The sequence below is a fragment of the Urocampus carinirostris genome, chromosome 11 (assembly GCF_059441175.1).
Source record: "Urocampus carinirostris isolate Australia breed hairy pipefish chromosome 11, RoL_Ucar_1.0, whole genome shotgun sequence".
Lineage (NCBI taxonomy): Eukaryota > Metazoa > Chordata > Actinopteri > Syngnathiformes > Syngnathidae > Urocampus > Urocampus carinirostris.
Window position 1 is genome coordinate 30,068,676 of NC_142359.1, and position 9,810 is coordinate 30,078,485.

Genomic DNA, 9,810 nt, shown 5'->3' on the forward strand with positions numbered 1-9,810 from the left:
GGATTGTGGCCTCTAAAGTGCTGTTCCTTGTAGTTGGAAAGAGCAGAAAATAAATCCGCCATGCATGACACAAATTTGCCCTCTCAGCCACCACTCTCAGCAGAAGCTGCCTTGGAATTATGGATTGAAGCAAAAACAGTGCAGTTCATTTCAATGGCACATTTCAGCGGCCCACCCCAAAACTAATTTTTTGCTCCTATCAATGGTCACTCATTGAGGGAGGTTTTATGGTTTAAAGAGAGAAGAGAAGTCTTCAAGGAAGGAAAGCCAATTTATTAGTAGACACACGTGCAGTTAGTAAGCTGATTTGCTCCTAAAAGTGGTGTTTTCCAATGGTGTCCAATATAGGATTGGGGATACTTGATCATGGTGAAACAAGTGTAGTCAATTTCAGGCAGACATACAATAACGGCAAAAGAAGATGTGCCAGGTCCGACAAAAGTGCTGGTACTCGTAGCAATGTGAGATCAGGGATAAATGATAATAGACAGAACGGCAAAAAAGCCGCCATACCTGAAAACAATTCGCTCTGATGGCCCTCTCTTGCAGGACTGTTGTTGCGGATAATGGATTGCGGTATATTTTATACATAAAATGCTGGCGTCAGCCCGAATTTAGTTAGGCATGTGACAGGGATCTGCTTTAGGTCCACTACTGTGGGACCATCTTTTAACGTCTGTCAATTTATAAGCATAGGTGAAATAAGGATCAATAAAGATCAGTCTGTATTAAATTGAAACTTTTGTTTCTAAACTATCCCAAAATATTTTTTTTTTATTTTGGGGGGATCCCCTGGGTTGACTTCTTTTTTAAAGAACGTGCAAGGGAAACACACAAGCTCACCGAAATGGTTTCCCTTTCCAAACAGCCGTGACCCATACTAAGGTAGCCCTAACCTCCCAATCTTATCTCTGGTTGTTTCTTGTTCCCACCTGACACAAATACAGAGCTCGTGAAAACCAACTGCCGCCCTTGCTGCCGGCGCGCATGAATAATTCATGCTTAGCCAAGAGTGGAAATTAAACATAGGTTCTCGCTTGTGCATGCGAGGCGATGGAGTCTTCCATGCATGACTACGGCGAAAATATTCATCCTGTTGTTTTATTTTGCTCCATTTGATTTCCGGTTGATAAATTGAGTGAGGTTTTGTGGTTTGAAGAGAGAAGACAAATGTGCAAGGAAGGAAAGCCAATTTATTAGTAGACGCACGTGCAGTTGGTGAGCTCATTTTCAACGCTTTTCTTTAGGTTTTTTTTTTTAAGATAACATCATCATACGAAGGAAGGGAATGGGTTTACTTTTGCCCGGCAACAGCAGAACGAATGAAAAAGGAGCACGACTTGACTGGCACACTAGAGAAACGTTCAGATGAGACACCATTAAAGGGACAGTGTGTGTTATTCAGCACTTCATTTATTAAAAAAAAGAACACTATCGATATGAATGATAAGAAACACTACATAATTACTTTCTTATAAACATTTTTAAAAAATAATAGTTCAAGAAATAAGCATTATTTTACCCAAAATGAGCCTCATTAAAGGCAGCTGACATAATTGTTCACTATCTTGCTGTTACGGGTACCCAAAAACTTCAAAATGGCTGGGCAAAAAATGAAAAGTAAATGATGCATTTTGGTCACTTTGAGTCTCCTTAGTTTGTACTCTTCCTTGTTCTTTTGGCACTCATTTTCATTTGCACAACACAACACAGCAACATCTAGTGGTCAAACAATACACACTGCCCTTTTATCTATCATTAATCAATTTTTTGTGCCGCTTATACTTAATAGGGTCGCAGGTGTGCTGGAGCCCATCCCAGCCCTTTTAATGATCAGAACCTAGAATTGAAATAATGGTAAAATACAGTTACATTAAAATTCAAGGACATTTATTTTGTTGGCATTTAAAGAGATTTTCTTAAAAAATGTGAGCCAATTTTTGCTTGGCCAAAAGGAGTTTTATGTACTAGTGATATGGGTGTGTGGTATCCCTACTCACAATTTAGTTTTGGTAGCCTTGTTTTCGGTTGTACTACACCTTATAGCGACATTTTCTCGTCAAATAATCCACACTGTCCCTTTAAGACCCTAGTGTTTACGTATACAGCTCAACACTACAGTCCTGATTTAAAAAACAAACTATTGTTAGTCGGTCTTGAATTTACATTTACTTTATATGGTTGAAGTGTTTGCCGCCATTTTGAAATGACAATTTTTCCAAGTTAGCTTGTCCCCGGGATGCTATTTCCTCTTGTGTAACTGCCACTTAACTTAAAAATCTGAGTTAAGTCCCTCTATTTAGCGCTCAGCTGCTTCTCATTTTTGCTTGTTTTTCTCATTTGTTTTCCTTGCTAGCCACAAATGTCAGACTTCCTGTTTTGGCCTTGAGCTAGCCACTAATTGTATTGCTTATATAGTTGTGATTCCACAACCCGCTGCTCAATAATTTCTGTTTAGCTCTTTAGCTTTTCTCAGCTTTTCAGCAACATTTTCCGCTAACAGCTCAAGCTATTCTCCTAATGCAGCCTGCTCCATCTCCGACCAACTTCAGTTAGCTGTTATTTTTAGAAGCTACAGGGAAATTAAGTTTTCTTTTATTTTTGTTGTTCACCACAGGGATTCAAAACAGCTTTTATGTCCTATTGCTTGCCGAAATTCTACTTTGCTAATTAATCAAATTCATCAAAATAAATACGTCTATCCTTTGCTTCTCATCTTCAATTCTGACATTGCAAGGTTTTTTTTGCCCGTTTTCCTTTTATGTTAGTCACTTGGTGTCCTCAATGTAAATATAGCTCAATTAGTCTAGAAACAGCCCTTGATCCAAAATCCTGTTGCCTGATAACTTCTTATAATCTGTGTAGTGTGGACTGAGGTTTTTAGTATCATTTCTAGCTAGCAGCTTGAGTTAACCTCCCAAGTGTGACTTGCGACTGTGACCCCTAGTGAGGGCTAGCGGCCGAAAATGTACCAATGAATCCTTTTGGGCTGTCGTAGTGCTTCAGGTCCGATCCATTATCCTCAGACCAACATTGCTACAAGCAAGAACCAGCAGTTAGCACATTTATCAGGAGGCGTGCTGTTCTTTTGTGCCAGTTGAGGCCACAATCCATTATCCTTACTCGAGTTAGCCCCTCGACTGTGGTCTACGATTGCGACACGAGTGAGGACAAACAGCCAGAAAATTAATGAATTTATCCTTCTGGGCTGTTATAATGCTTGGGCTCCAATCCATTATCCCTGGTCCGCCTTGCTGCGAGCGATGACCGGCTGGAGGCGTGCTGCTATCGCCACAGGAAGAGCTACATTAATCACGATTGCAAAATTCACACCTCCTGTCAAGTCTTGGTAAACTTTGACTAAAAGCGATTCGAGACACACTCACGATCGCGACAAGCAACCGCCCTTCGGCTCGGCCCTGACACGCTACGCAAATTGACATTTGGGATGCGTGGAATAGACATAGTGTTGAAATTCCAATGGTATTTTCAGCTGGTGTCTTTTCTGAGATGTGCTCTGAGGAGACAGCGCCAAAGCGGTGACCTTCAGGTGTGATGATGATATTTACAGGGAAAAGTTTTCTACTGCTTGGAAATGAACGATGGGGAGCGGGGGGTGATTGTCTTGCATGATAGTGACTTAGGGATAAAATCTGTGGTGTGATCAACTTTTGTTTTAGGCAACCGTCAGACGTGGCTTGTTCATGCCAAAGTATTATCAGACATACTGCTGAACATACTGCAATGTAGGAGTGTCTATGATGTCAAAAGTATAGTGATACATCGGTACTCAAACTCAAACCAGTTTTCAACCTAAACACTCAAGTAATCTTTGCTTCAGTATATAAACGAAAAATTGAATCTTGAACAAAACCAACTACACTCAAACATGTGGCTGAATGAGATGAGTCGGCATCTTGACCACCCTAATATGTCAGGTTTGGCCAGCAATTATCCCCAGTCAACAATTGCTAAGAACAGAGGCAAGCAGACCGGTTTTTTTCCTCCTGGATCCTACCTTAACTAAACTGCACTGATTTAGCCATCATCAATTACGCCCTGGCATCTATTGCTGAGAGCGGGCTTAAAAGAGATTGTTTTTGTTGACGATAAACTGAATTACATTAAATATGTTTTCTCCTTACTATCTAATTATTTTTAATTACTTTTTTAACCAATAGGGGTGCTATAGTATGCACAAGTAATGACTCTTTATTTGTTCTTTCTGCCTAAAATGAACAGCACCCATGTGGCCATTATCCATTATTCCCAGTCCATTGAGCATTAAAGATGAGGGGGCTACTTTGTAGATTTTCACTTTTTGCGAAATGGGTTCTGAATCCTATTAACTGCGATAAACGAGGAATACAGTAATCGCTTTTTAAATCTGTCAATTTTAAATGCATCGTCGCTTTCATGTAACAATATACCTCAAAATGTTTTGGAACTAATAACTATTGTTTCATTCTCCTATAAACACAAATTTTAGAACTTCTCCTTTTTACACGTGAAAACAAAACAAATGTGTGATTTTGGTTTAAAGGGACACTGTGTAATATTTGACCACAAGATGTTGCTTTATTGTGGTGTGCAACAAAAAACAAGTGCTACAAATAAAGATAAGACAATTTTATAATTGAAGATAGGCGTCAAACACGCATCAATGGCTATCCGTTGGCTATCCGTTGTCAATATAATTGTCAAGTTTATTCAGTATGCACAACATACAGAACAAATGTAATCAATTCTTCTTATCCCCGTTCTAACATGCAAAAAATAAGACATAAATACAAATAACAAATAACTTGGTAAAAACGTAAGCATATCAAAATATAATATGTATAAGGTTTGGAATATAAATTGTGCAACGTACAAGCTGGAATCTTTAGAGTGCAGTCGTGCATTGATTTTGCAGAAGGCAGAAGGGTGGGAGGTGGTAGGCAGAGGTGGGTGGAGTAGTCAAATATTTTACTCAAGTAAAAGTACTGTTACTTCAGAATAATATTACATAAGTAGAAGTTCTCATCTAAATACTTACTTGCGTAAAAGTAAAAAAGTACCTTGTAAAAAAATTACTCAAGCACTGAGTAATTGTAGCAACGTCGTATTTATTGTTTTTTTAAACAACCAATCGTATCGTTATATTATCAAAGTCCATCCAATCCAACAAAAAACATTTAATATAAAAGTAGATTAAAATAATCAACGTAAATTCAAGTGCATTAATAGCCAATAAAACAAAAATAGTATGAATCAAATTAATAAATCAAGCACACGTAGCACCAGGTAGCACATCTAAAGCCCCAATACTTATCTTAACAGGCTCTGAAAGCAGAACAACAAGCTAGCCCATGAACTCGAACAAAGGAGACATTGAATATTGTAGCTGGTGTTTTGCACCCTTTTTTAAGGGCAACATGCTTTTGATGTGAGGCCAGGGCTGTTCCTCCTCTTCTGTGTTTTCATTGCCGGTATATCCAAGCGACATTTTCGATCTGTTTCATCCGCAAAACAACTTTATTCCCGCTGAAGGTGAATATGGTAAAGTGACGGAGCTGCTACGTTTGATTGGTTAAACATAGTAGAGCCTGGCGGAGTTCTGCGCCAAAATAAATGCGCCTTACCGGAGACAGATGCGCTCTTACGTGGAAGGGATTTATTAAGGTAGGAAGTAACGACTTCAATGTGGCCTAATGTAGCAGAATAAATGTACTGCTTTTTTTCCCCACAAATTTACTCAAGTAAAATTAAAAGTATAGGGATTTAAAATACTCCTAGAAGTACCAAATTTCCCGGTTCAAGACCGGGCGGAAACATTTGTTGGCCTGTAGAGGGATGGGTGCCACCAGGCATTTTTGCCCCAAGACACACCACAGGAAATGGTGCCTCTATGACCCTAGTGGATAAGGGATCCAACCACTTAATAACCCATGATGGTGGAGAAGAAGATATAATATGATTCATTGCAATACATCATTGTATGAATAACACATATTCAACTGAACATTTTGAGAGTTTACTGGAACATTGTGTAAGATTTGAACACTAGATGTCGCTGTATTGTCTAGTACAACCAGAAACAAAAGAACACAAACTACGGAGATTTAAAGAGACCAAACTGCACCGTTATTTCTCTTTTTTTTGCCCAGTCTTTCTAAAGAACCCTGAAAAACAAGATGCGTCATGCTTTGTAAAATAAATTGCAATTTCTTGACGTAAGACCATTTTAAAAGAATGTATGTTCAAAAGATAGCTGATGCTTTTCTGATTGTTATTCAAATCAATGCATTTTTTTACTAGTGTGTGGTGCTAAACAATGCACAATGTCCCTTTTAATTACAAAGTTTTGAACCAACCACCGAAAAAAAAGTATTTTCTCAAAAGTCTTTCAAATGATTGCCAGCAAATAATTTATATACACTAACCAAAACGTTTTTGAAATTTGCATATCTTGTCGCTGCTCCAGTTTCAGTGACACAGGGGAAATTTTAGGCGTGTCTGGACACTCTGTGTGGGGAAGGAAGAAGGCAAGACACCTGCTCCCCCCACCGAAAATGAATAATTCTGAAACTGCTGCCAAGCACCTGCGAAGGGATGCAGAATGAAGCAGAAGTAAAAAAGCATGAAGGTTATGAGTCCTTGTAAACTTTAATTGAGTTGTGTGGAATGCAGAGTGGAAAGCTAAGAGGCTTTTGAATGCAAAACTCAATTAAAATAACCAGCGAGAAGCATTTAGGTGTGATAAAATATTCAGTGTTTTTAAAGGCTTCACTGTATGTTTCGGAAACATTCCATCTAAAAGGGGTCTTGTCCTTTGAATAGAACATGAGTCACGTTTGTATTTTCCTCTCTGACGAGGATTGAGGCAGTGCGATGGTTGCACAATATCGACGTGGGGTTTGAAACTAACCCGGATTCAAGGTCAGCAAAACGGGAATCGTGATTTTTATGTCGGATTGAGGGCTGTCGTGCACGCTTGACAATTTCCCCATTGAGCTGAAGGCGGAAGGAACGAATTGGTGAACCTCCAGACAGAGAAGGAACAAAGTCTAGTTTATACGCCTACCAGAACCTAGATTTGGTGGTCGAAGTTTTTAATTCATAATAATGAGAGCGGCTGTTATGTTCTGAGTCATTGCATTACATCAGTGATTCTCAAAAGAACCTTTGATCAGCGGAATCCATGAAGTAGAATTTGTTTTTGTTTTTTTACAAATACTGTTATCCCTTGCTACTTTGAGCTTTGTACTTTGCACATTCACTGCATCGTGGTTTAAAAAATATTCTGTCATCCATTACTCCTGATCGCATATTGCTGCAAGCTGGGGCCGGCACAGGACGTTTTATCTGGGTCTGACGGCTTTTTTGCCGTTCTGTGCACCAAAAAGTGAACTGTATTTGTGCGGCCGGGATCTATTATCCGTGACAGCATATTGCTCCAAGCTCAGATCAGCAGAGTGAACTTTAGTCAGGACAGGTCTATTTGCCGTCACTGTATTTCTGCCTAAAATTGACTGTATTCATACCAACATGATCCAGAGTGGCACCTTGCGACGACCGGGAGAAGGCACTGTTGTCAGTAGGCGTGCCGTTCATGCCTGTCTTAAATGAAATCCACAGTTGTGACGAAGTGAACAGCACTCGTGTGGCTGCGATGTATTATCACTGATCGTACATCTCCGAGCATGGAACGGCAGAGTGTATTTTTATCAGGCCAGTAGGCTCTTTTTTGCTGTTACTGTATTTCTGCAAGCAATGAACTGCATTCATACAAACATGATCCATTTCCCCCAGTTCCACATTTCCGCAAGCGAGGACTGTCAGAATGCACTTTTGTTGGGAGGTGTGCCATTTTTGCCCGCCTAAAATCTACCACTCAACTATTGCTAAAAGCATGGTCCGGGAGAGTAAATTTGTGCTGTGAGCAAGGAATGTAGAACTCACTGTTATCGGGATGTGTACTCTTCTGGCCTGCCTTAAATGAAATGCACAGTTATGGCCACAGTCCAATATCTCGATTTGATTATTGCCTTGAGCAGGGGGCGGCAGAGTTATTACACTACAGCGGTATTTCTGTAACTGCAGATATTTTTTTCTATCACATTTCTATTTAAGGTGTACTAAGCACAGCATGCATGTAGCATATTTTGTTCCTTCCCTCCCCTTTCTTGTGTTGTTTACCTCAACCCGACAATAAGCTTAAAGCTTATTCGTGATATACAACAGATTGTCGTGTGCAAGTGTGAAATTGTAATGAAAAGAAACATATCAAAGACGTTTGTGATTCTCGGTAATAGAATCATGAAAGAGTGTATGTGTTTGTGTGTGTGTGTGTGTGTGTGTGTGTGTGTGTGTGTGTGTGTGTGTGTGTGTGTGTGTGTGTGAGTAACGTTCAATTGGGATTTTTTTGGGGTTCTTTTTTTAAATAAAAGGGGTAATGATCTGATTTGAGTCACTTATTTTAGTGATCAGATTTAACTATTGGAATTATCTTTATTTAAAAAAATGTTCTTGGAGACTGGCACAAGTTTTAAGAGCATCAAAATTCAAGGATTCGATGACAAAATAGACTTCACAAATGTTTAACTGTGAAAAGGATTACTGTTTTTTTACAACCATAAGGCTCGGTATACTATAAGGCACAGTTTCTGTTACGCGTCTCATTGCTGTATTTAACAAACACATATGGGCACCCGATAATAGGGTGTGGGCTTCATATAAACAATCCATGTCCACACCTCACCCTTTACCATTCTCATGGTGTCCTCTACTTTGTCCACCATGCAACAACAACACACAAGCATACATCAATCCGTTATCTGCACCGCTAATCCTCAGTAGGGTCACGGGGGTGCTGGAGCCCATCCCAGCTATCTTTGGGCAGTGGGCAGGGGACACCCTCAAATGGTTGCCAGCCATTCGCAGGGCACACAGAGACAGACTCGCTTGCTCATTTAAACCCAGGGACAATTAACCTGACATGCAAAAACAGGGAGAACATAAAAACTCCGCACAGGCAGGCTAGTAGCTGGATTTAATCTAATGACCTCAGAACTGTGCCTCGGATGCGCTAACCACTAGGCCGTCGTGCCGCCACAAGCATACAATTGCGGGTATATAAACTTCAAGGCGGGACCAAAACTGAGTTGGTCCGTGCTTTTTTTTTAAGTATCTGCTCACACTTTTTAATTATCAATCAATCATAAATAGGTGTTTACCTGTAGTCATCAATCAAACCCATTGAAGTCTTCTGAATTAAACAGCTACACCAAATGTCTATCAAAAATGCTACTTTCACTTTCAGGGTCAATTTCCATATGGTGCAGCTTAAGAATACTGTCGTCTCCGAAAGCTCTAACAGCAGTGCCTCCACACACATTAGCCCAAACATCTAAAATCCACCAGGGTTAAAATAAAGCTCAGAGTTAATTTGCTTCACTTGTTTTTTTCCATCAGTTGTAAAGCCCCAAGCAGATGAGGCACTATTAGCGAAAGGCCAGTGGCAAACTGCACTGTCCCCCGCACACCAGACGCCATTTTCAGAGATGCTTCAAATTGTGTTGATCACGTGTTTGGGATCATGTGACCATTAAATATGGCCGCGTCGGTTATGTAATGTAGTTTTGCGATCTCACTGTATTTTTAAAAGATTTCTGCACATCAGGCGTCAACTGCGTGCGACACCACTGGCGAACAGCATTTTGCTTATGGCGTCGTGTGTGCAGGCACTTTTTGGAGGAAAACTGCGAGGTGCAAGTGGTGGCTAGTATTAACCATGTTTGATAATTTTGGTGCTTGATGCATGCGCTT